This window comes from Canis lupus, chromosome 13 (genome assembly GCF_011100685.1).
Source record: "Canis lupus familiaris isolate Mischka breed German Shepherd chromosome 13, alternate assembly UU_Cfam_GSD_1.0, whole genome shotgun sequence".
Taxonomy (NCBI): domain Eukaryota; kingdom Metazoa; phylum Chordata; class Mammalia; order Carnivora; family Canidae; genus Canis; species Canis lupus.
The window spans coordinates 58472509-58499834 of NC_049234.1; the positions used below are offsets into that span (position 1 = coordinate 58472509).

At 35.4% G+C, this 27326-nt stretch overlaps 1 long non-coding RNA gene across 1 annotated transcript in view; it reads right to left on the bottom strand.

The window, feature by feature from the left end:
- The window catches only part of LOC119864221, a 48247-nt gene extending 38066 nt beyond the window's left edge, over positions 1 to 10181 (bottom strand). Inside the window, exons 1-2 of the long non-coding RNA XR_005368400.1 lie at positions 10112 to 10181; positions 8958 to 9082 (exon numbers count right to left, since the gene is read on the bottom strand). This is a non-coding gene — a long non-coding RNA (uncharacterized LOC119864221). The remainder of the gene's footprint in view (positions 1 to 8957; positions 9083 to 10111) is intronic.
- Positions 10182 to 27326: the final 17145 nt, after the last annotated feature.

Sequence of the window (27326 nt, forward strand, 5' to 3'; positions counted from 1 at the left end):
GAATTTTATCCCTTGATTTTTTTTTCAAGTGAACTTATTTTTTCTTGAGCTTATTTTTTTAGTAACCCCTATACCCAATTTGGGGCTCCAACTGATGACTTCAAGATCAAGAGTCACATATTCTTCCTACTGAGCCAGCCAGACGCCCCTCCAGGGAACAAGGGAACTCATTTTAAGATCTTATATTTTCAAAAAAAAAAAATCTATATTTTTAACAAATGTTTATCAAATGCCCATAAAATACAAGATATTTTTCAGTGGTATCTCAAAAGACATAAATATATATTAGAAACAGATCTAACAAAGGTAAAAAAAATAACCAAAGCTATAATGATAAACAGCCCAAGGGAAGTGCTATTTGAATGATAGAAACTAAATGCCTATGAGAACTTCAGAGTTTCAATTTGGCTTCAGAACTTTTGAACGACCTTATAAACCCTGACTGTGGCCAAGTTCAAAGCACTTGAGATAAGGAAGGCTCTTTGTTTTAAAGGTCCTAGAATGTAAATTTCTTGGTATTCCAGTGCTACCAGCATCATCCCTGGCTCAATCCACATGATGATGAAAGAAACCAGCCAGTAAACTTTTTATTATCAAATAACTTTGATTCAGTTATTTTGCGATGTTATCTTTGTCTTTTGCCAAAACACCAAAAACTCATGCAACATTAAGAGAAGGTCTCTCCTTCCTATGTTTGGGTACTTTACTGGAGTAAAGGCATAAATAATGTTTAAGTTGCAAGAAAATTTAGAAAGAAAACAAGTTCATTACAGATGAAATACTGAAACCCAGATAAGTGAAATGAGTCATAAGCAGAAAAGAGATTAGAACTTGGGGTTTCTTAGTTTTTTAATCCACTGTTAGTTCTATCAAACACTGTGCTAATTATTAAGTCGTTCAAATTCATTTAGTCATTGAAAATGCTGTCTATAGGTATTTTTGCCTTGATCATCTTTGACTTTTTATTAACATTGTTTGACAAGTTATGAATCTATGTCTAAGATAGAAAAATTTGAGTATACAATTCTTAAGGTAAGTAAAAGGATAAAGCAACTTGACAAAAAAAGACTGCTTTTGACTCACATTTTAGGAAGCACACAAATCTATCTTTAATGAGAGTCGATGTATTATCTATCATCTTTAGAATTTGAAAGATAAATGCCATAGAATGATAGGGGCTGAATCTGACTTTATTGTTGATGCTAATTTGGAGATCCTCAACTGCACACCTTATCTTGAAACACCTCAGAAGTTTACATTTCATTTACAAATGAAAATCATCTATCAAGTCAACTCTGACTCAACCAGCTCTCTACTCATTTGAAAGCCAGCCCATACTAATCTCTCTCATGGCATTCTGTGGCTTGCTATTTTTTTCATTCATGAAACTTTTCTTATGGCAATATCATGATTTGAAATCTTGTATCTATACCTACATATGTGTGTATTCAGTAGGTCAATATCTGTCATCTAACACACTCTAAGCTGTGTGAAATTAGTCAAATGTGGATTTATTTCATCCTGGAACCAGTGGCTATTCAGTAAATATTTTTGAATGACCAAAGGAAAAATTATTGGATAGTCTTCTGATTTTGAAAATTGATGGATATTCTTACATTGTTGCTAGGTACAATTAATAAAGGGGGAATAGTACTGTATTACACATAATTAAATATTGTTTTAAGTCTATTACTGCTTGTATTAGACAGGATCATTTAGATCCAAGTGATAAAACCCTACCCGAACTCATTTAAACAAAATTGAGAACTTAGCAACACAAAACTGGAAAGCCCAGATGATGAAGTTTTGTAATATAGGAGAGGTCCAGAGCTGATGACCAAGAAAGAATTCTTGAGATGTCTTCGGTGCAAAATGGTGGTTTTATTAAAGCATGAGGACAAGACCCCAGGGGCAGGAAGAGCTGTGAGGGGTGGTGGACTATATACCTGGGAGTTGGGAGGGGTTTGAGGATAGAGTGCTAAGGAATTTTGGAAGCAAGGTTTCCAGGACCTTGGGGGCTAGCTATTGTTGGGAAAAGTCACTTATTATCACCTAATAAACTGTGAGTCATGAGACCCTTCAGATGTGTATCGGTGGGCCATCTGCTTGGGGGATGATTGCCAACATGTAACTTGGGGATTTAGAGAAAAAGGAAATTTCTAAAGGAATTTTTCTATGTTAAAGTAGACTTACAGGATCCTGGGGGTCAGGCTAAGATTGCCTTCTGCCCTTAGCAAAGTATGAACATCGAGGCAGTTGAGTCCATACAGGAATGTCCCTCTGCCTGTTTGAAGAAGTTGTGAATGTGCTGGCCCAAGCTCCTGCCTTGTCCCCAGCTAGTCCTGTGTTCCCCCCATCGCAGGGTTTCCAGTGAGGTGAGATTTGATCCTGTCTTTAATGAATGGCACTCGAATGAATAATCAGCAAAATCGGGGATATTGGTCTGTTTTTTTCACTGATATATCCCAAGTTTTTAGACAGTGCTTATCATATATAAACTGCTGAATAAATATTTGTTGACTAAATGAATGATCAATCTCTGTCTCTCAGACAAACTTCCCTATCTGATGGTGTGGCAGGAAGAACAATCACCCCCAAAATGATTCATAAGGACCTAAGAATATGTTACCTAGTAAAAACCAGTTTACAGATATGCTTGAGGTTAGAACCTTAAGATGGGCAGATTATCCAGATGGGCCCAATCTAATCACATATATCTTTTCCAATTACAGTCAGAGAGAACTATAACAACAGAAAAGGAGGAAGAGTGATGTTGCATGAAGACAAGATCTGTTGTTGCTGGCTTTGAAGATTCATGCTTGGGGGAGATTGTAGGGCCATGAGGCTGAGAGGCCATCAAGTAGCAGAGGAACAGTTTGTAAAGGAAGCAGTAGGTTATGTTACCAGAAGAAAGGAAAGGAAACCTTCAAGCTTCTTGACATGTTATAGGGAAGACAGAATTTACACGTGAAATGAGACAGAATTCAGTTCAAGGCTGAAATACTTTTAACACATAATAACAACTCTACAATCCTGAGAAAGAGAGAAATACCATTAGCCCAAAATGTTACTGAAGCATATAGAGTAGGAAAACTTAAATGGAGTTTCAAGATTATGGGAAAATAGAATGGAATAAAAATATAGGGAGGATCTTCTAATTAGAAATTATAATAAAGGCATAGCTATCATGGAAAATGTGAAAAGACAAGGTAATTTTGAATAGAATGGGATTTTTTTATGGCAAAAATCTTCAAAATGTTAAGAAAGACAAAAGAAACAGAATGAAAGCATCAGTGTATTAAAGTTTCAAAAAACTATCTACAAATGTGTAAGAGATTATTTTTCTAAGAATATATTATAAAGTAAAAAACATATTTAACTCTATAATTTCATTACATACTGATGCTAGAAAATATTTATGGCTTCTAATTCTGTTCATTTCTCAAAAATTTTACTGAAACACTATTGTCTAAAAAATCTGAATGTTCCAAACTGCAGCAAAACACGCTGCTCTGAATGGATCCAATATTATGATCATAGAAATTCAAAGAGGCAACCTTTGCTATTGAGGCAGGATTAGAAAATCCACTGTAGAAAGGTCTGAAAGACTTAAGGGAATCATTGTAATTAAAAAGAAATGTTGATATTAAGCCTATAAAACATATGGATCATCCTGTTGCTTCCTAGGGTGATTCTCTATGTCATCTGATATTTAATCCTTATTTTCTTTTCTTCTTCAGGGAGAAAAAATGTAGCTGGAGCTATAGCTTCCTATTTGCCACCAACAACGTTATCTGCTTTTTTCCATCAGCCATGCACCATCCAACCTCCCTCTCTACCATGTATTCCCCCCAAGCTTTTCAAAGGTAGTATGCTCCCTGATTTCACTTAAAAACAAAACTAAATTAAGTCTTCTCTAAGTCTCCATTCACCTAGTGTCTAGTTCTCTTTTCCTCCTCAGGCAAACACCTTCAAAAACTTTCCCTTATTATTATTTCTCCTTATTTCCCTTTTAGTCCTCAATTTGCTGCACTGTGCCTTTGCTTTCAGCCTTCCAAAGAAACTGTTCATGGTGAAGGGATGAAGATCTCTGTTCCTCCCATTAGTTCTCATATATTTCACCTCATCCAGGTCTCTACTCAAAGTAACCTCCTCACAGAATTTTTCAATGCTTATTTTCCTTTATATCTGGCCGATCTTTCCCATCCTAATGCAAAGAGATCTTTTTCCTAGCAGCTCCTGTATGATTTGGGCTCAGTCCTCTTCATTATTCACTCTTTTAACCCTCTTCCCACGTGGTCTTTATTTGCTTCCATAACTTCAGTTACTATGTGTTCCCAGACAACTTTAAAATGTATGTCTCTACCTGAGACCCCTCTCTTGATTTCCAAACAAAGGTCTCAGATGGTCCAGTGATGCCTCCTCATGGAGACATCTGAAACTAAATAATGCACCTTTTCTCCTCTCCTAGGTATGCCCTGTGCCTTTAATCTATATTTACTAATTCCTAATTTGGTGTCACCACCCATTCCTTTAGTCTTTCAGGCATTATGCCTTTTCAATTCTACCTCTTCAAGAGCTCCCAGTTCCAGTCATGGTTATTCCTTAGGCCTTCCTTATTTCCTACATGAATTCTTGCCACAGGTTTCTGACTGGTGTCCTTGACTGTTGTCATGCCCACACCCACTAAACTTGCCATTATTGGTTATTAGATTGACAACTTAAAAATTCAAAATAACATCATATAAGAGGCCCATCATGGCATCTTCCTTATGCTTCACTCCCATTACCACTGAGCACATGCCCTGTGCCTTCATCCATCTCTGCTTTTTGCATGTTGCTTCCATTCTCTCTCAGGATTTCCCCCATCATCTCCTCTTGGTCTGACTAACACTTACTTGTCTTTCACATTCCAACTGAAATCTTGCTTCCTACAAGTTTCTTCTTCTGACTGCTACTTGCCCCCAACACCCAAGAGTACATTAGGTGGCACTCCAATATATTCCTACAGCTTCTTCCCCTTCTTGTCACTTGAATTAACACAGTATTAAAATTATAATTTGTTTGCTATCATCCAGTACCAGTAAGCTAATGCTAGTTGCTGAGATAAATCACCCAAAATGTCAGCATCTTAACAATAAAGGTTTGTATCTTACTCCTAAAAATCCTGTCAAAAACTAAATTAGGTCTGGGACAAAATTAACAAAGCCTATTTATTTATAAACTTGGGCAAGAGAACACACACATGTGCCATCACTTTTATTTCATCAGAGGATCAAAGGTCTAAGAAACGAAAGTAAATTTTAAAGACTCTAAAGAAGAATACAAATGTTTTTTAAATGGTATCTTTGGAAGCAAGGACTCTCTAATTGGTCTCCAGATATATTTGGCAGACAGGTTGGCTAGAGGGGACAAGTGAATAGTTTCTGGGCATTTCAAAAGAGGAAAGGTTGCTCAGTGTTAGGCCTAGAGGGTTTTTTGTGTCTAGCCATTTCTTCTAACAAATAGAGGTTGGTGGGCTGTCTTCTTGGGGCTGTACTGTCATTACGGTCTTTAGTGGGGGTGGCTGCCATTAGGGAGGATGGTTCTCTGATCAAGCACATTTTTCCTGAAAGTTGGTTGGCTTTTTTCCATGTGGTGATTGGGAATCTAGGCTTCTTCTTTTTATGGCCCCGCCATCCACAAAGTTCAATAAGCAGATTAAAAAGTTGGAAGTATATTCACAAATCCCAAACAAGAACTAATAAACACCACTTCTGTTCACATTGGATAGGCAAAATCTTGTCCTCGGACAGTGCCTGGATGCTAAAGGTGCTGGGAAATGCAGTCTTCATTGGGCACCTCCCTCCCAGGGACTTCTTCACATTATGGAGGGAAAAGGAGGTACAGATATTCTAAATAAAAGCTCCTAGCTACCATCTTTACCACACATTCCCACTAGATTTTGAATTGTAAAAAAGCAAAAAACAAAACAACAACAAAACAAAAAAGCTATGTATTTCCATTGCCTTTAAAAGTCAAAATGCCACATATTAGTTGCTCAAAAACAAAATGGTTAAATGTTTAAATCAATAAATGTTTGAATGGCTCTGTCAGCTGAAAACTCTCAATCACTAAAATTGTGTCTTTCTATTCCTAAAGATTTACTCAAGCAAATTATGGTGAATAATGAAATAAAAACATATAATCTATAAATATAAGGCATGATCTGAAAGCTGATACTGAATATCCCTCTACTTGCAAAAAATGAAAATGAATCTAAGAAGCACTATAGATATAATACATATCAAATAAACTAATAGCAATATTTTAAATGATAAAAATCAATATTATAAAATAAATTACAGGAAAAAATGCTGAAAACCCTTGCCAAAGAAATCTTCTTAATATTTTGAGAAGGGAATTCAGAGAGTTCACAGATTTGAGCCTAACAATTAATTAAAGTGGGTTTCTATATAGCATTTTGAGATCATTTTTTAGGCACAAGATCATTCTTAACAATCTGTTCTATTTGTCACTTGAAGATATTTCTAAAATAAAATTTTCAAAAATAAAGTATGAAATAATTATCAGCACATCACCTAGTGAAAAATAGAATAAACAACTTTCCAATTAGTTTTAGAGGTATGCAGGAATGAATTATCCTCTGCTTTCAGGTTTTCATGAATAATTCAAAATCTGCTGTCAGCCGACCTAATTAGTAATTATCCAAACTATTTCTAAATTATCTGGTTTGAAGCTATCTGTGTTGCAACTAGATGTATTTCTGATATAATTATTAACTCCATCTGTGTTGGTCTTATCTCTTTTTCTGTTGCTGGTAATGGAACAGTCATCTCCATACAGCAGAAAAACCTACAGATTCAGTTTATTACTGAATAAACTGTACCATTACCAAGGATCCCCTCTAGTACTAAGAAACTGACAACATATACCATACAAAGAGATATTTTAAAGCCTTTATAAATGCTCCATTCTACCAATTTAACCATATAACCACAGGGAAAGAAAGCTGACTTTAAAAAGAAAGAATAAGGTCTACTGCAAACATGATGAAAGGAGAGTGAGGCACAAGGACTTACTCAGGGATGAAGTGAAACACACTAGAGTAGATATAGAGGCCCCACCCACAGAGAAATCTTCCCCATGTGAACCTTGGAGATAATTCAACACACTCAGAAGTAACACGGTACAAAAAGGAAAATTCATTAGTTTAATACTGCATCACAATGCTAGAAATTATGTTGTCTTTATATTTTAAATTGCAGTTTATTTCATAGTATATACTTCTTAGCAACACTATTTGGACTATGAATATCACCGCTGCTCAAAAAAGAAAAAAAGTTTACAAAATAAATTTTTACATCTTGACCCTAAAACAAAATCTGAAACCTAAAAATTCCTAACAAGTTTTGGGGTAGAATGAAACTTAAAATCAAATTATAATTGTGAGGCAGAACATATTTCACTGATGACTGCAAGTGCATCATATACTCTGGGGTGAAAATTCTAATTAATAAGGGACATATTCCCTGATTCATTCTCCTATTTCTAGATTTATATGAGATTATATCACCTTTCTCTTCTTAAAAAGTTTTTACTGAAAGCTTGTAGGGATTATAACAAACTAGGCAATTCTTTCAAAATAATCAAAAGCATTTAGTTTTAACTTGCAGGAGTACATCATAACATTTTATTTCACAATTGCTATTGCCTAGCCCTAACAGTTTTGGCTATTATTGCCATTAATAACTTCCTTCATCTCCATACACATGCAAAATAATTTTTTAAATACCCTATTTTCTTCTTTATTCTTTTTTTTTTTTTTTTTTTAATCTAGATTTCACCAACAACTGAGAAGTATAAAAGATGTGATAGGCTTGTGGTCATTTCTTGAGTCTTTGCCTGCTTAACATTTTTGCTTTACAGTGTTTTTCTCTCCGTTTTGTTCTTTCTCTTGGATGTATTTATAGAAACTTTTCTTATTTCCTTTGAGTCCCTTAGCTACATTATTTCATTTTGCTTTCTTGACTCTCTTATTGTGTGCCTGCATTTCTTGATGGCTAGCTTATATCTATTCCTTTCAATCTCCCCTCTTTTCCATTTCCTGTACAATTCTATTTTGTATTTCAGCGCTTAGAGAAACCCACCCTCACCCACAGAAATTTTTTAATCTTCTCTGTATTTTTAACCTATATTGGAATCGCTGTTGAGCTTTCCACGCTGAGCTCATCTTAAAACTTATTTCTTCCCCTTTTTTCCTCACCCTAGCAGTTGGCCACTGACTTCATTTGAACTGATTATGTTGCTCTACATTGTCATAAAAAAAACTCTTCCACTTTAGCCACTATTTATTATATTAGGGACATTGAACAGTTATCTAACTATTACAAGGGACTTACTGATTTGAAAACAAATTGGGACATTTTATACCTATCTCCATGGTGAGGAACAAACAAGAAAATGAATGATACAGTATCATTGTATACTAAGTCCTCCTGAGTCCTGAGTCGCTCAAATAGACTGGCCTCCCCAAGCTAGGACAATAGAAAGTTCAGATGACCTCCTTATAGTCAACAACTCTTGATCAGCTGATGGGTATAATGGACTATGAGAGTTCGTACCACTACCATGGCCAACCCCAGGTTCACTTATCCTAAAGCCATTCTATATTAAAATCCTCCTGGAACTCAGAAAATTTATTAAAGTGACCTTAGCACCAAAGTATATTTTTAAACTCTCATATCATACATTATATTTATAAATATAGCCATGGATCCCTAGAAGACAATATCATAGGAATAGCAAGCCTAAAAATTAAAATTTCAAGGCAAAGACCTTTTAGTTAAGCCTACAGACACACATTTTCAGACAAAAAATCTACCAAATATTGTGACTAGTTTTGGAAATCTAAGAAAAGACCTGAACCCTGGCAAGTTTTGTTAATCAACATCTACCTTCAGATGTAAGGCTTGTTCCAGCCCAGATATTTAATAGTGTGTCGTCCCAGTAATCCATTGCGTGCTCTTAAATGAATGAGCTAAATCCAAGGAAATTAAACTAAAAGCTCGGCCTCCCAAATCTGCAAGAAATATAGAGACGATATGAAAGACATTGTAGCTTAGATTACTTATGAACCATCAGGTGGCACATTTATGAGCCAGGGCAAATATTACCTCATTTCATTTGACTGGCATCAGTTGAAGAAGGAACAGCAATTAATATTAGTTTCAGTATGGCTATTTAGATATATCTGTTTGAATCAGTCTATATATATAATATACATAATAAATAATAAATAGACTTTTTATATTTTTGTACACAGATGTCCTCAAACATCTGAATAGCTAAAAAGCAAGTGCTCAAGCATAAAATGAAGCAGTCTCTTACAGAAGATAGAGGAAGAAAAATCAACTTTAAGAACTTGCAAACCAGCCTGCCTGCTAAAATATTGCTCAGTCCCCTTCCCACCCAAGTAGAAAGGAGGGCATTCTCCATATGCAGCTGTAAATAAATGACATATAAACTTAGTCATGAATAAAAGAAAAAGGACAACTTTTTGTACCATGAAGAAAGGGTAAAAGTAAAATATCATCAACATTAAGTGGATTTTTTTTCTTTTTTATAGATTTTACATTTTAAACACATATGTCATGACATTTTAATGTAGCAGTCTGAAATGGAGAAATAGCACATTGATTTTGTGCCCCAGAGAAAAATAAACAATAGCACTTTCAAAAAAGGTTTTGGCCTGAGATTCTCTTGAACCATATAAAGGACATTTATCCCCAAACTGAATGATGTTAGTAATGATTGTATTTCCTTGACTACTCTTTCCATCTATATATTCTGGTTTGATCCATCAGTGAGGTCACCATACTGCCCAAGCTGTAACATAACACGCTGATGAAAAATTACTATAAATTCAAATTAACATAAAGAATACCACCAAATCCAGAATACACAGCATTAGTAAAGAATTAATAAAGAAAGGTGGCCTGATATCCTTCATGTATTTAGCTATAAAACCAGCAATTTTCAAAGAAAATTTTAATGAGAGTCATTTAAAAGTGCATATCCAAGTAACATATATTTTAAATATTTTTCCTACCTGATATTCTATTCCTTTCTATTTTTAGTGTGTTGGAGACAGATCTTGTGTGATGACTCTTAGTAGTCCTACAGTGAAATGAAAGAAAATGCTTTTGTCAGGATCAAACTAACTATTAAAGGGGTTTAAAAAAATGTACATTCTACTTTTGACATGGGTAAAATCTATTAATGGTGATATATATTACATTTGCCCACAGAGGAATTATTTAACTTCTCTTAGGTTTAAATACTGTAATCTGAAGATTCTTGTTGTTGACACATGTGGTAGCTGAGGTCTACTGAGGAGAAAGTAAAATAATATTTCCATACTTTTATGAAACACACTACTAACTTCACCAAAAGATATACATTGGAATGTCATTAAAATACTCTAATTGGGATGTATGATACAAGACTGATCTTTAAATGACACCATAATAAGCTCATATTCCTCCAAAGTCAGATTTGCAGAATGGAGTATAATACAAGCTGAGAGCTTATATAAACAGGTTGATTGACTTAGAAAATATTAACTCAAATGCCACTTTGATGATGGGAAACTCACATTTACCAATTTTTAAAAATTACAATTGAATGAAGCCTTCTTTACTCCTATATTGTTTTCTCCAATCACAGTAGAAACCTCAAATGTGGTAAGCCTTAAAGAAGAAACTCAGGGGACACCTAGGTGGCTCAGTGGTTGAGCATCTGCCTTTGGCTCAGGTCGTTATCCCAGATCCTAGGATCTAGTCCCACATCAGGCTCCCCACAGGGAGCCTGCTTTCTCCCTCTGCCTATGTCTCTGCCTCTCTCTGTGTGTCTCTCATGAATAAATAAATAAGAAAGAAAGAAAGAAAGAAAGAAAGAAAGAAAGAAAGAAAGAAAGAAAGAAAGAAAGAAACTCAGGATGACATATCGTCTGTGCCTCTTGGAAAACACAGAAAAGCCTACAGAGCCAGTTCCCACAGGAAGAGAAGGGACAAAGGAAAGAGAACTCTTTTCAAAGATAGGAAGAAGGTGTTTTCAGTCCTTCGCATCTAATAGTACTTGCTTACAGTGCTTTAAAAGATGGAAGCAAGTTTGATAGGCCTGCCTACAATTACCAATGCCATCATCTGCTCTGGACTCCACCCATTTTTAGTGAGTGTATACTCCATATGGACAGTCATTTCTGAGTACTATGCCATAATCTGATGCTACAAAGGCCTCCAAAACACCTATGTATTTTCATTCCCATTTTTATCAGACTTCTTGGGGAAGCTCAAATGTTTATTTGAAATTTCTTATTGGGATCCCTGGGTGGCACAGCGGTTTGGCGCCTGCCTTTGGCCCAGGGCGCGATCCTGGAGACCCGGGATCAAATCCCACGTAGGGCTCCCGGTGCATGGAGCCTGCTTCTCCCTCTGCCTGTGTCTCTGCCTCTCTCTCTCTCTCTCTGTGACTATCATAAATAAATAAAATTTTTTTTAAAATGAAATTTCTTATTACAGTGCGCTTCTGAATTTAAGATTCAAGAGAATAACAATTTAAGTCAGCTAGCATTAGAGACATGCAAAATTATTTTTAATCCATAAACTTTCTGTAAACAAACTAGTTGGCTGAAATTTGTTAGCCTCACACCCCTACTAAAGCTCATTTTATATTTCACATTCAAGAATCTGAACATCTCAAAAATGTCAGTACAAATCACACATTCACCCTAATCAAATTCGTTTTCATTACAGGAAGGCCTTTTCCAAAAGACCAAGTAATTTGATGTAAATACTCTGCCTTTCAAATTGGAGACAAACTAAGCTTTGGCATTTTCTAGTAAAATATTTATTTACATAAATAAAATAGCTTGATACTGGTCCCTCTCCCCTTTCATGATTCAGGCAGTCAAAAAAGTAAGAACAAGCCCTGAGTTAATTACATTTGTCAACACTTTGTCATTACCACAACATGTTCTATTGGAACTGAACTTGTGAAAGTTTCTAGATAAAAACTGAAGGAGGATGTGTGGTAAATATTGTAGATTAAGTGCATGCATCCCTCCTGTAAGCCCACTTACAGAGAAGAAGAGGAAGAAGAAGAAGAAGAAGAAGAAGAAGAAGAAGAAGAAGAAGAAGAAGAAGAAGAAGAAGAAGAAGAAGAAGAAGGAGGAGGAGGAGGAGGGAAGGAGGGAGGAGGGGATGGGTGGGAGGGGAGGAGGGAGAACAGGAAGTGGAAGGAAGGAGGGAGGGTGGGGGAGGGGGAGGGGAGGGAAGACAAATAGGAGGGGAAGGGGGGGAAGGGAAGGGAGGAAGATAGGAGGGGAGGGGGAGGAGGAACAGGAGAGGGGAGGAGGGGGAGGGGAAGGTGAAGGGAAAGGGAAAGAAGAAAAGAATAATTCCAGGACTAACAGAAGCAGTTGTACAATAGGGAAAGACATCAACAAGTTTTTGGAGCATGGAAACCAAGTGGATGAGAGGTAAATAGTTATTAAAACAGGAGAAATTTAAAGCTAAAAAAGAGAAAGTTGAAACCCATTCAGGAAAGGATGCCAACATGAAGCAGCCATTTATGTAGCAGAATCCCAGGAAGACTTATGGATTCCAAGCACCAGATATTTCAGAATGTGGAAATCATGGTGAGACTAAAAATAAAAGTATCTGAAAATCAATTTAAAGGAGCAGTTAAACATCCTAAATTCCTTTCCAACCCTAACCGTTCACAAGATTTCTCTCAACTTTGGTATATTCGGACTTGAATGAATTAGACTCTGGACACAAGGATAGAGACATTAGTAACAGCTGAGAATAGGACCACAATTTTATACTGAAAACAGAAGACTACTTACACATATAAATTTATGATTTCTCCTCCATAGTCCAGGACTCCAGCAGCCTGGTTATACTGCTCCAGCCTATAACTAGAGAACATTCTTTGGAGAAACAATCAGCCCCAAAGAAAAGATACACAGATAATGATATTTGGACATCCCCCACTGATTGGTGATCCTGCCTAATTACCCAACAGTGAAGTCCAACAGCCAACAAATTCTGCCCAAATACCGGATTCTCTGGTTTTTAATGTTTCAATCTTAAATATAAACAGATGATGAAAGATAGCTCAACACTTGAAGAAAGCCTTCAACATAAATGTTAGCAATAAACAACAAAATATAAAAACAAATGCATAGAAATAGGTACAACACAGGAAATAGAAGTTAACTTCAAAAAATGTATACGTAATTAATATTCTTGAATATATTGCTCTGTGAAAAAAAGAAGAGGGTGCTGTTTTTTTAAAGGACAATTAGATAAAAAGAAAGAGACTTGGGTATATAAATATGACAAACCTCCAGTCGAAGTTTTGGAAGACAAAACTGGGAAATCAAAAAAAAAAAAAAAAAACAGTGTGAAAGAAAAAAATAAAGAAATTTTTTAATTAGATAATTAATTTAGGAGGTCTAATTGCTGCCCAACTAAAGTTCCAGAAAAAAAGGTACAAAGAAAATAGAAAGGAGAAATTTGTTCAAAAAATTGAAATAACATTTCTCTAAACTGTAAGACATACAACAGTTATCACCACAACTAATAAAAAGTGACACCCACCGGGGCACATAAACATGAGGTTTCTGTTAAAGATATCTTAAATGCTTCCAGTGATAATGATGATTATGAGAAGGAGGGATGGAGGACAATTAAAATGACAAGCAAAACTATAGGAATAAGGTGGGTGTTGATTTTTTTCAGAAGTTACCCATCCTAAAATTTCTTCCAAAATATTAGTTAAGTAGTAAGGTGGAATAAAGACATTTTTTGACAAATGTGCAAAAATTTCGATTCTCTTATACTGCACTTAAGACAGCTACTCCAAAAATGGTAGCTAGAGATATATGGAAAAAGGACCCAGGAGGCAGAAAATAATGGTTCTGTTTTAATAGAGAAGTAAAGAGAATTCCCACGATGATGAAGAGAGGGAAATGCCATGTTGATAACTGAACAGCAGGCCAAGATGGCAAGCAGTCTCCGTGGGACCAGGAACATGAAGGTCACCAGAAAAACATCTCGTATGAAAGAAAAAAGGCCCTGATAGATTACCTAATATGTTTGGCCTTAGTGAGAAGTATTCTTTTCTTTAAATGAACTTTATATTTAGGAATAACTTTAGATTTACAGAAGAGCTTCCAAAGATAGTCCATAGATTTCCTATATATTTTTCACTTAATTTCCACATGGTTAACATCTTAAATTACCATGGCCTATTTGTCAAAACTAAGACACTGACAGTGCTTTATGAATGCATGAAGTCCAGACTTTTATTAGATTTTACCAGGTTTTCCATTAATATCCTTTTCTTCTAACATCCAATCCACGCTACCACACTGCATTGAGTTGTTGTATGTCCCAGTCTCCTCTTATTTGGACAGTTTCTCAATCTTTCCTTGTATGTATTTCATGTGACAGTCTTAAGGGGTGCTGCCAAGGAAGTATCTGAGTTTCTCAGATATTTTTCTTATGATTCAAGTGGAGTTAAAGTTTATCTCTTGAAGAGGGGGCAGAAATATCTACACATATTTTTTGAATTTTTCTGTAAATAAGTTGTGTCTCTTCTCCCCATTTATTCACATATTTATTTATTCATATCAGCATATAAATTCATTTGTATAAACTTTTTGCTTCATGGTATAATCCAATACTACTTAACCTGTTCTAGCTTTGGCTATTAGACCTTTTGGGTTATCTCTTGTGTTCTTTGATATGATACTACCCTTCTGCCTTAGAATACTTCACTACTTTTAATAGTGAAACATGCTCCAGGCTAATCTTCCATTTGCTCTACCCCAGCTCTAGAGCTGGTTATTTCTCTAAGGAATACAGATTCCTTCTACTAGAAAATGGTATTTAGAACACAGGACCTGAGTATGCTGCATGTGCTCATTGCTAGTAGCATATCATTGCTTCTAGGCAAGTAAGAGGAATTTTATAGCATGTCCGAGTGCTGGTGGAGCATCAGCAATGGGTACATAGAGAAGAAAACAAACCAAAGAGACAATTTTTAATTCGATATTTAAGAAAAGTTTCAAAGGAGGGATGCCTGGGTGGCTCAGTGGTTGAGCATCTGCCTTCAGCTCAGGGCGTGATCCTGGAGTCCCGGAATCAAGTCCCACATCAGGCTCCCTGTGGGGAGCCTGCTTCTCCCTCTGCCTATGTCTCTGTCTCTCTATCTGTGTCTCTCATGAATAAATAAATGAAATCTTTAAAATAAAAAGTTTCAAAAGAAATCAAATTTAATTATAATATGGTATTTTGGTATTTTGTTCCGTTATAACAATATTTATGTAATCCATATGATACAAATACTTAATACTATCTCATTTAACCAAAATATCATAACCATATGGTCAGAATAGGCATACCGTAAGTACTTGTGAGTTTAATTGAAAGCAAGTGGTCTCTGAACACAAACCCTCATCTACTATAAAAGATAAATCATCTATCAGAAATTCAAAACTCAAGAAAGAGCCATATGTGGATTTTAACTTAGAAATATGAGTGTAAATTCCAGAGATACAGATAAAATGTTGAAAATTCTTTCCTCTGGAGAATGATGTCTTGTGGGCAGAGTATGTGACTACTTTTAATTATTATACTAACATATTTTAAACTAAGTAAATATAGCTCATAATGGATAAAAAAATTTAATCAGTCAGGGCTATCTTTGTGTAAACTAGGAGTCCCCTTCTTACTTCTTTACTATAGTTTCCAAACTCCAAAATACATGTGAAATTTCATCAATGATTGAAAAAAAGAGTCTCACTATTTAAAAAATGAAACAAGCACACCTAGCAGCAGCAAATATTTTATAATGGAGTTGGATCAAACTGAAATCTTTAAAAGTATGATCAGTAATGCTAGAAATAGAAATTTGCCTTGGGAAAAAAATCCCTTGTTACAGAATATCAATGTGAGAAGAAGGCAAGGGAGAAGTGAAAATTATGTTTTAGTTGTGAATTTAGAGAAAAAAAAAGAGTTAACACAAAGGGAAAAAAAAAAAGATTTTAAAGGTTCACATGTCTGTATCTATGTGTGTGAACCAATTTGGCTGCTTCTGTATGCTTTGGTAGGAAAATGACTATAGATACCAGACCTTCTGCAAATTTAAAAGAATGTCGTTCCATTCTTTTCTCCCATTTCACAGATTGGGGAAATTCTCAACCAGGAAGAAACTGAATAGTTCATGAAATGCACATTGTACTCATTCTCAAATGTCTTGTGCTCCCTTGAAGTGCTGGTCTCTCATACTACAAGGGAGTTTTGAAGATATACAAAGCAAAGTGAGGAAAAAGAAGAAAATGGGCCTATCTACCTGAATACTGAAATAGAAACAATATTCCCTAAGATGGTAACAGCATATGCCTGGGACGCATGCCTTAGTTCTCTAAAAACCTCCATATTTCCCCCGCGAAAAAATATGCATAATAATGGTACCAACCTCCTACAGATGCAGTGAAGATTAAGATATCAAATCCCAAATAAAGTACTGTCCAGAAAATAGAGATCCATAAACTGTGACTAGTATTTGTATTTGTAATTTTTTTAAGATTTTATTTATTCATTTGAGAGAGAGAGAAAAAAAATGCACGAATGGGTGGAGCAGAGGGAGAAGCAGACTGTGTGCTGAGCAGGGAGCCTGTTGCAGGGCTCAGTCCCAGAATCCTAGGATCATGACCTGAGCTGAAAACAGATCCTCCACCAACTGAACCACCCAGGTGCCCCTAGTGTTTGTATTTATGTTCATGTACGTGCGGGTATCATTTAACCCGTTAATATCACTGATCTTTATATGAAGGGAATTAGTATAAATGTTAGATGCAGAAAGCAAAGCCACAGTGTGTACCTGAACCATGCATTATCTAGGCCACAGAAAGAGTAAGAACCAGGTAGGCCGAGATCCTCCAGTTGTTAACTTTATCCCTCCTTCTCATCTATCCACCAGGTCACCTGTCCAAACACAGAAGATCCAGAAACACAAATGTGTATCATGATGAAACTTCTATAATAGTTTTTAAATATTGATGAGATCAAAACATAATAGAGAATTATGTACCTCAAAATATTTTTTTAAGAATAAGATCTATTTCTCCTAGTATCGTTTAACTAAGTTCAAAGACTTTCTTGCAGCCTAAGGAAGCTCTGGTTTGTCTGAAGCCTGATTATTTAGCAGTTCACAGTAAATATAGGAAGTGTTTCTTTGAAACTACTTTAGGAAATGATCACTTTTGGTGCTCAACTTGAAACCATCTATGTATAGGAAACAGATAACTGCACAATCAGTAATTTCCTTCCAGGGAGTTGAAGTTAATTAAATCCATAAACTAAATTATGAGCACTAATGTCAATATGTCCAACTGGTTAGATAATGAATTTGTGTTCTAGAGAATTATGATAAAACAAATGTTCAACTTCTGTTAAGAATTAAAAGTTTTACCTTATAAAATAGATGTGTGCATTGTAATGTTGACATTGAATCAGTTGGATAGTGTTTAAGACTCACTTTTGAGATGGGCTCCATTTCTGATCTTGAGAAGTTGTGTAAACCCATGAGCCTTGTAGATCATATATTATATAGGTATAATAAAAATTTTTTTAAAGCACTTAATATGGGACCTAACAAAGTAAATGCTGAACCATTAATAATAGACTGTTAATTACAGCATTATCATTATTTTAAAGGTAAAGTATTGGGATCCCTGGGTGGCGCAACGGTTTGGCGCCTGCCTTTGGCCCAGGGCGCGATCCTGGAGACCCGGGATCGAATCCCACGTCGGGCTCCTGGTGCATGGAGCCTGCTTCTCCCTCTGCCTGTGTCTCTGCCTCTCTCTCTCTCTCTCTCTGTGACTATCATAAATAATAAATAAAAAAATTAAAAAAAATAAAATAAAAAATAAAGGTAAAGTATTAAGGCTATTTTGCCTAAAGGCACATACTTATTAAGAAAATAAGTTAATAAATTACCAGTTTACTATTTACATTTGCTTTTCTAAGCCCCAAAATGTTGGTTTTTTTCTATTGAAAATAATTTAAGTGACAGAACTGAGATTGGATTCCAGTAATTCTATTCATTCTATAAAACCTAGTTTCATCTCAGTCATAAATTCCTTTTTTAAAATATATATATATATATATATATATTTAAGATTTTATTTATTTATTCATGATAGACATAGAGAGAGAAGGACAAAGACACAGGCAGAGGGAGAAGCAGGCTCCATGCAGGTAGCTCGACATGGGAGTTGATCCCGGGACTCCAGGATCATGCCCCAGGGCCAAAGATAGGTGCTAAACTGCTGAGCCACCTAGGGATCCCTCAGTCACAAATTCCTAAAGAATTATTTGCTGAAATATAAAATTCTCCCTCTCTCCTTTTCTTTCTTTCTTTCTTTCTTTCTTTCTTTCTTTCTTTCTTTCTTTCTTTCTTTCTTTCTTTCTTTTCTTTCTTTCTTTCTTTCTTTCTTTCTTTCTTTCTTTCTTTCTTTCTTTCTTTCTTTCTTTCTTTCTTTCTTTTCTTTCTTTCCTTCCCTCCCTCCCTCCCTTCTTTTCTTTGTCTTGGTTGTCAATGAACAGTGCTTATAGCTAGGGGAATGAAAGAAAAATGTTTAGGGGCATCTGGGTGGCTCAGTTGGTTAAGATTTCAACTCTTGGTTTTCAGCTTAGGTCATGATCTCAGGGTCATGAGATCAAGCCCTACATCGGGCTTCACACTGGGTATGAAGCTTGCTTAAAATTCTCTTTTTCCTTCTGAGTCTCCCCCACCATATTGACTCACATGCTCTCTAAAAACAAAGAGAAAGAAAAATGTTTATTGAGTTGCACAAATGGTTCAAACATTCAACACATGTCCACATTAAAAGATTCTCTTTTTTTTCAGTCACTAGTGGGAAAACTACAATATGAACCTGTGACTTGCTCTAGGGCAACAATATTTTTACAACCTGTCAATTGATTGAAGCCTCAAGGTTGCCTCAAATTTGAATAGAGAAAAGAAAAAGAAGGGAGGATTTTATGAAGGGTCAAGGGAACAGGATTCATGTAGTGGCCTGAAGCTAGGCCAAGGGCACATCCCTCAATAGAGTAAGAAATTATTCTAATAATCTCAAAAATGCTGGAATTTAATACAGTTTTGATTATTTTATACTATTTTCAAATATCTTTCAAAAAGTATATAATCTTTCTTGTCAGAATCCATACAAGTATTTTTTAACAAATCAATCTTTAGTGTAAAATAGAGTCAAGTAGCTTATTATAGTTTATAAAAGATTTATAGGCTTTTAGAACCAGAAGATACCCAGACTTTCTTCACTTAATTAGTTCAGAGAATTATTTATGAGGTACATTTCTCCAAAGGAAGAGAATCCATGATTGACCAAATAAGCTAAGAAGTCATTTGATTAAATAAAGTTCAATAACATTTTTATTTTTTCTGTTTTCTTCTCTTTATTTTTTAAATTCCAAAACTTCTTTAAATCTTTACTGTGTTAATGTAGGTTGTGAATTTCAAAGAGGAGAATACAGACTGCTTTATTCTCCAAGTTTTTGTGACCAGAGATTTTTGTTTCTAGTAGTACACTTATCAAATGGTTTTTGAACACCAATAAAAAATAAATTTATTATTAAAAAAAAAAAGGAAAGGGAGGTGGGCTGGCGGTGGGGGTGACTGGGTGACGGGCACTGAGGGGGGCACTTGACGGGATGAGCACTGGGTGCTATTCTATATGTTGACAAATTGAACACCAATAAAAAATAAATTTATTAAAAATATTTACTAAAACTCTCAAAAAAAAAAAAAAAAAAAAAAAAAAAAAAAAATAAATAAAATAAAACAATGTTTAGAAGAAAATACTTGTGTAACCTAGAAGATTAAACACAGGACAAAACTGGAGTCCAAAGAATGAAATCGTTTTCCTTAAGAACAAACAACTAATTGATAATATTTTAAGAATATTAAATTGGAGGTGGACCTTGGTCTCCTGCCTAGTCCAGGATATTTGCCACTCTACCATTCTAAATGTTAAGGACTCTCCTGAGACAGAAATGTATTTTGCAGCTAGAGAAATATTGTGCTTTTATATTAAGCTAAATCAGGTTACATGTTAAAAATCTAACACTTGATGATAGGGGGGAAATGTCCTGGTTGAGCAGTTCGGGACTCTTAATAACAGTCTTAATATCTGTTAACTCGAGTGCCTTCATTTCACTCTTAGGAAATGGAGACTGTCTTTCATCACCCACATTGTAAGATTATTATGAAGATAAAATAAAATAGTAGGCTTAAAAATGGAACCATAAAATTATATACAAAGAAAATGCGTTGTTATTAGTAATAGACATCATTTCTATTATTTTGGTTTTCAGAATTTACTTTGGGCATGTGCTCTAACTTATTTCCTCTTCTGCTATGTTATCTCAGATGTCTAGTAAAGGACTATTGCTAAACTTCAAAAAAAAAAAAAGAAAGAAAAAAGAAAAAATATGTTATGCCATGTAACCCCATAGCAGGAAGAAAAATCTTGAAAATACATTGGATAGATAATTGGTAAAGGAATTATTAGAATGTAAAGGTGCTTAAAATATAAAATCAACATTTTCAAACATTATAATATTCTAGTAGAATATATAAATATGAGACAGTGTATACTTAAGAACTTAGTGATGGAATTTCCTCATAGATTAACATAAGTTTCAATCTGAGCCCAAATTTTTATATATTTAGCAAACAAATATGAAAGAAAGACACAAATGAGTAACAGAGGATTAATTCTGTTCATAGGACAATCTTTCCATTCATTCATTCATTCATTCATTCATTTATTCAACCAACAAGTATCTATTGGCTACTCACAAAGTACCAGGAATTATTTTAACTCCAAAGGATATACTGGTAAATAAAATAAGAAAGACTCTTGTTCTCATGAAGTTCTCTCTCTTGTATTCATATGAGTAAAATGAAGAACAAAGAAGCAAAAAAGTAGACCATTTCAACAAAGCACTTTGAAGATAATAAAAATAGGCTGATAAGAGAGAGAGGAAAGGGAGAAGGATAGGAAGAAAAATACTTGTCTAAGATGGCAAGGAGGACTTGAAGGAGGACTTGTTTGAGGAAATGCCATGTGACTGACCTCCAAATGATAACACATTTAAGAGCTGTATAAAAATCTGGGGGGGGGCGGGGTAGAGCTATCACTGAGTGGGAGTCTTTTCTCCCAAGGGAATCATAAGAACAAGATTAAAATCTCCATAAGAAAAAAGAAAAAAGAGCCCTGTGATCTCTCTTGAAGGTGCATTTGACAGAAGATAACTCACAGATTAGAGATGAAGTAGAAGTACAGACACACACACACACACACACAAATGTGGAATACCAGGTAGTTCAGCACATTCATAAGTGTTACAAGAAAACAAAGCCCAAGGAAAATGAACACAATCTCCCACACGTGAAGAATGGCAGCTATATGATGGATAAAAATGCCTCCCGCTCAGCATTATGATGCAATGGTAAAAGAAATGAATTAACAAATATTTTGAGGATGGAAATTTTCTAAATTAACAGAAATAATTCCTAACTTGGATTTAGCAATATGACAAAAGAACCAGAAGCAGCTAAGGGATTAAAATGCTTCTAGGGATGTTCAAGTATCACCTCAAAGAAAGAAATTTAAGAAGAAATACCAGTCCAAAAACCAGGATCCAGACTAAGACTAAAATTGTCTTTTATCTCTAACTAGCTAAAGAGTTAAACTTACTCCTTATTTCGGAAGAATGTACTTACTAAATAAGATTCATATTCAGTATATATGTTGTAGTTTGCTTCTTTTTGTTCATCTTTACCCCAGCTCATGCTTAGCAAAGTAACCCATGTTTGACATAAGGCAGATACCAAGTAAATATTGGCATATTTTTAGTGTGAAGTGTAAGGGCTTTGAAAATAGTTCTGGTATCTTAATTTCTTGAGCCTGTAATAAAAGGATACTGGCCTATCTTGGAAAAAGAAATTTGAAATAAAAGATATTTTCCCCTTTCAAGTCACTCACCCTCTTACTGTTCCCCAAGCACGTATCAAACTCCAGGTAATTTACCTCACCATCAAGGATGTGTTGCTCTCTATTTATTCAAGTTTGAGGACACAATTCAGGCCAAATTTACTCAGAATTTTGTAGAAGGGTGTATTTTGCTATGGCTCAATCTACCATAACAAAATACCACAGTCTGGGTGACTCAAATAATAGAAATGTATTTTCTCATAGTTCTGGAGGCTAGATTTCTAAGATCAAGATGTTGTTAAGGTTGGTTTCTAGTGAAGTCTCTCTGCCCGGTTTATAGATGGGTGCCTTCTTGATGTGTCCTCATACGGTCTATGTGTATGTGTGTGTCTGTGTAAAAAGAGAGAAATCACTGGTGTTTCTTCCTCTTCCTATAAGAACATCAAAATTAAAAAAAAAAAAAAAAAACAAAGAATATCAAAATTAGGGCCTCATCCTTATGACCTCATTTAACTTAATTCCCTCTCTAAAAGTTCTTTCTCCAAACAGTCACACTGGTGGGCTACACCTAGAGTCAATGTAGAGAATTACACTATATCCATGGAAATGGGGAAAGAAACCGAATAATTTAAAAAATTAACTTAATATAGCATTGTACTTATAACTTTTTGACACATTCATGTTGAGATCCAAGACTCTGGGATAAATGTGGGGGTAGATATAGACTGAGCAGAACATTAAGCATATCAGTAATCTGGTTTTAGAGTTTAGGAATAGGGTCTCAATACATTACAGCTTAATTAATTAAAATTCTACACTGAGATTTGGGGGCCCCCACAAGTGTTAACTTGTCTTGCTTAATTAATTATGCATGCATACCCTTCAAACTTTCTCTCAATCCATACTAAACTTTCTTTAAATGGTATTAAGAATCCAGTGAGATAATATGTGACAGCATGAAACACAATGCTTGAAACAAAGCAGGTGCTCATGAAAGTTTTCTTCTACACTTTGTGTCTGTCTGTTATACAAATGTAATTCAAATTGGCTCATACACAGCATTGTTTCTTCTTTGTAATGCCTTCAATTCCAACATTTCAAGTTGCAAAACTCCTCTAAGCTTTTAAAAGTGAAACATGGAATATAGTTGAATTGAACTGACAGTTTGATCTCAATTTTAGTGCCTGGACAGGACAACAGTCCTGAGTTTGCCACCCATCGATTTCCCAGAACCTCATTATAAAACCAGTACCCTTTGGGATCATCCTCAATGAGGAGAGGGCAAACTGCAGTCTGTGTAATCTAACATATGCCATAAACTTGTAACATTTGCAAGGAGTATGTCAAAAGACTTGCAAATTCCCACATGCATAAATGTCACTATAGGATATAATTTCTCACGTAAATCTGTTGAATGTAATGATGTATTTAAATAACCCCTCAGACCTCTAATGGAGGACCTCTGCATACCTGAAGACAGGCCAAGAACAACAGAACCATGTTGATATTGAGATAGAGTGGTTGACGAGGCTCACTCATCACCTCACGATTTTCTCCCCTCCGACTGGCCTCAAAGACACACGATTTAATCAGAAGCTCCACACACTTAACAGTATTGCAGGTCATGAACTTTCCAAATTTCCTGTGACTCACCGAAACCACAAATGTTAAAACTGTGAATGGCAAGGGTCCACTCCACCATGAGGAGAATTCAGGAGAATATTAGGAGGTACAAGACACTTGCTAGAATAGGAAATAGAATAAAGCACATAAAACCCCTGCAGTGGCACAAATGAGAGATTGCGTATATTCAACTCAGCCTTTACATGATCAAGTAAGATGTGCAACAACTAACAGCTGAGTACAGACAGGAACCAATAACCTGAGTTACAAGCTCTGCCCTAAGAAATACATATCCCCATGCTCCCACTACACAATGAACATCCATTAGCATATAACCTTCCACTTACAAGTACACATGGGAATCCTGCCAATAGGACACTATATGCTGAAGATGATTAAATCAGCATTACAGAGAGAAGAGCACAAAGAGACCTTCTAAACAATTTAATTACTAGCGCCACATTTACTGGAAGACAGAGTTTGAAATCTCTTATCACTAGCTATTTGTAAGATGAAATTTCAGACTAGTATGAGAAAGACAATACCAGATGCTCTTTATTACCAACCAATTCTGTTTTTCTGTTATACATGCCAGTTTACCTTATTATTGGGGTAAGTACCAAATTCACATAAGTACCAAATTCTGTTAAGTGGCTAATGTTGGGGTTTCACATAAATACTGAGTTCTACTAAGTGGCAGTGAGGAGGAGGATGATGATGATGATAGTGGCTGACATTTATTGAGTCCTTTCTACCTACCAGGCTCTGTTCTATGTGCTAAACAAGAATTATGACATTTAAACATAACTATTTTGTAAGATAAATCTTATCATTTCCCCCATTTTATAAGAAAAGAAAAAGATGCATAGAACTAGTAAGTATAATGGTAAAGACAGAACTCAAAATAAGATGATTTGAAAATCTGAGCTCTTCACCAAAACAGTTTACTAACTACAGTGCTAAAAAGTGATTAATAACATTGACTAGAATTCAAACCTCTCCTCTTTGGCTTACTTGCTATGCAAATTTGGGCAACTTACATAAAAACTCTAAATATGAATTATTTTTCATCTGTAGAATGAATATAAATAAGTATATCTAACATCTATTAAGCTTTTTGTAAGGCTTACATGAGCTTAAGCATTGTTAAGTCATATAATGCAACATGTAGAAGGAAGACCTCAAAAATATTAACTCTTATTAAGAGCTCTACTAAGCTCTTACTTTATTAAAAGGAAATTTGATTCATTATATGCTACTCTCATTCCTAAGCAATGACTCATTGATCCTAATATAGAGCTTATTAAAATATATCATAAGCTGAATGCTTCTATAAAAATTTAAATTTTATAGCCACAAAGTAATTCTTGTTAAAAAATATAATTTCATGCATTTTAACATGAAAACTTGGAAATTTGGAAGGTGTTGCTATATTTAGGACAATCACTATAGAATGTAATTAGCCTTTTGCTACCCAAACTATCTTTACGTTTCGTTTTTCTTAGACCCAGTTAAAAGGTTGAAATTCTAGGTGAGCTCACCTCATATAATGACAGGAAATTTGAAGAAAAATTGTTCCACATCTTTAGGATTTTCTTTAAGAAAACTGAAAAAGAATAGCTTGGAATCATGAAATTACTGTATCAATTAGCTATTGATCCAAAACAACTGAGCACACCATCCCAGTGACATACCACAATGTGCTTTCATTCTTATTAATATGTAGGTTGGTCAGCCAGGGCAGCTCTTCTTCAGGCTTTGGCAGCTGAGGAGGCTCTGCTTCCTCATGAAGATCTGAGGTTGGCAGGGTTGACTCTGCTCCACATACATTCTCTCTGGGTCTCAGTGTAAGAGCAACACCACCTAAAGATGGGTCTTCTCATGATCATGCAGAGGAAGCTCATGTCAGATATTGAATGAAATGCTGTATGTATATCAACTTATATAACCTTCATAATAATGCATGATAAAATAGGAACTATTTTTATCCCATTATATAAACGAGATTATTGAGGCACAGAGACATTAAATAACTTGTCCAGGACATACACATAAGTGGCTGAGTCTCAATTCAAACCAAGATAATCTGGCTCCAGAATCTGTTATTAAGCAGTCCAGATATTGCTATTCCATTTCTACATTTCTTTGACAAAATTTAGACCTCCAAAATATTGACCTTCTTTCTTTTTCACTATCAATCACCCATTAATGTCTTCTTGTTCATCCTCTACCTCGTGTTAGTAATCATAATCATCATAATCATTCCCCTGCAAATCCCCTTAGCTCACTCACCCCTTCCCTGTATGGCTTAAAACTAGCTATCGTCCTACAACTATACCTGAACATATTAGCATTTCCAGAGAAAGAAACATGTTACTACTGGGCAGTCTTACATTATATTAAATTTCTGACCTTAGATCAAAAGTTCAAAACTGATCTGTAACACTCTCTGATGTCCCAGTGATATTCCTCTAGTACTTTTTTTTTTTTTTTTTTTGGATAGACAGTCGATAGGGATAGCAATATTGGGAAAGCAAAGGGGAGTATGTGTCCTTTCACTATTGTCACTATTGTGCCCTATCAATCACTGGGCATCCTCTGTGAAAAAGACCCATCTTTAGCTCTGAAGAAGAGGGAAAGAAGCATAAAATACAATTGATTAGCTTTCTACCTGAGGGACAAACATCATACACATGCTCACATCTCACAAGAAAAAAGAGATTCACTAAAGACAATATAAGTAAAATAAATGCTATAAACACAAATTACGAACACTTGTGTGGAGTCAATTCAGGGCAATGGAAGAAAACTAAGTTATAAGAGGCACTTTATTGACATTTCATTATCAGTTTCCATTTAGAACCTGATCCTTTTATAGAATCCTCTCCCAGGTGCTGCTGGAGAAACTTAGTTAGTGGAAGTGGCAGAGCTAGGACAAAAGCTGGGAAGTTAAACTGACAGACTATGGTGGAAATTGGGGGGGGGGGTCAAAGAGGCTCTCACCCTTTAGTCATATCTTTCTCAGACCAAAGAAATAGGCACTCTCAATTACATTTTTCTCATGCACATCCACAGCAGCACAACCAGCCACTACTGTCACTGTGTTTTTAGTTATTATAGCTTGTTCCCAATCGTTATGGTGGTGAGAGGAGTCTTCTTTGCAAAAAGCTTAAGCAGTCTATTTTGCCCCAATTCTTTCCTTTAAGTCTATTGATTTTTGGCAATAAAGATATTCAGAAAATAGAGATACAGAGCCAAATTGGGCACTTCACTGACAGATTAGGATTTAAAAATTGTTACCACACCCTTTGGTACTGGCCAGGAAAGAAGGGACAGATTTTTAGGAAATTGTGTATGGAAAGCAGAAGTGCACATTAGCATTCTATAGCATTCCAAGTCATAACTGCCTTTCAAGGCCTCTTTCTCCATAACTCCTCTGGAACTAGCTCAGCTTCACGATCTGCTAGTAGACAGGCAGGTGGCATGAGAATTCATTTGGTCTATTTTCCATCCAATATGGGCCCATTCTTATAAGATCCTTGACAGATGGTCATCAGCCCCCCAAGGCAGCTTGGTACTCTGACCTCTGCACCTCAAATTGATGTAC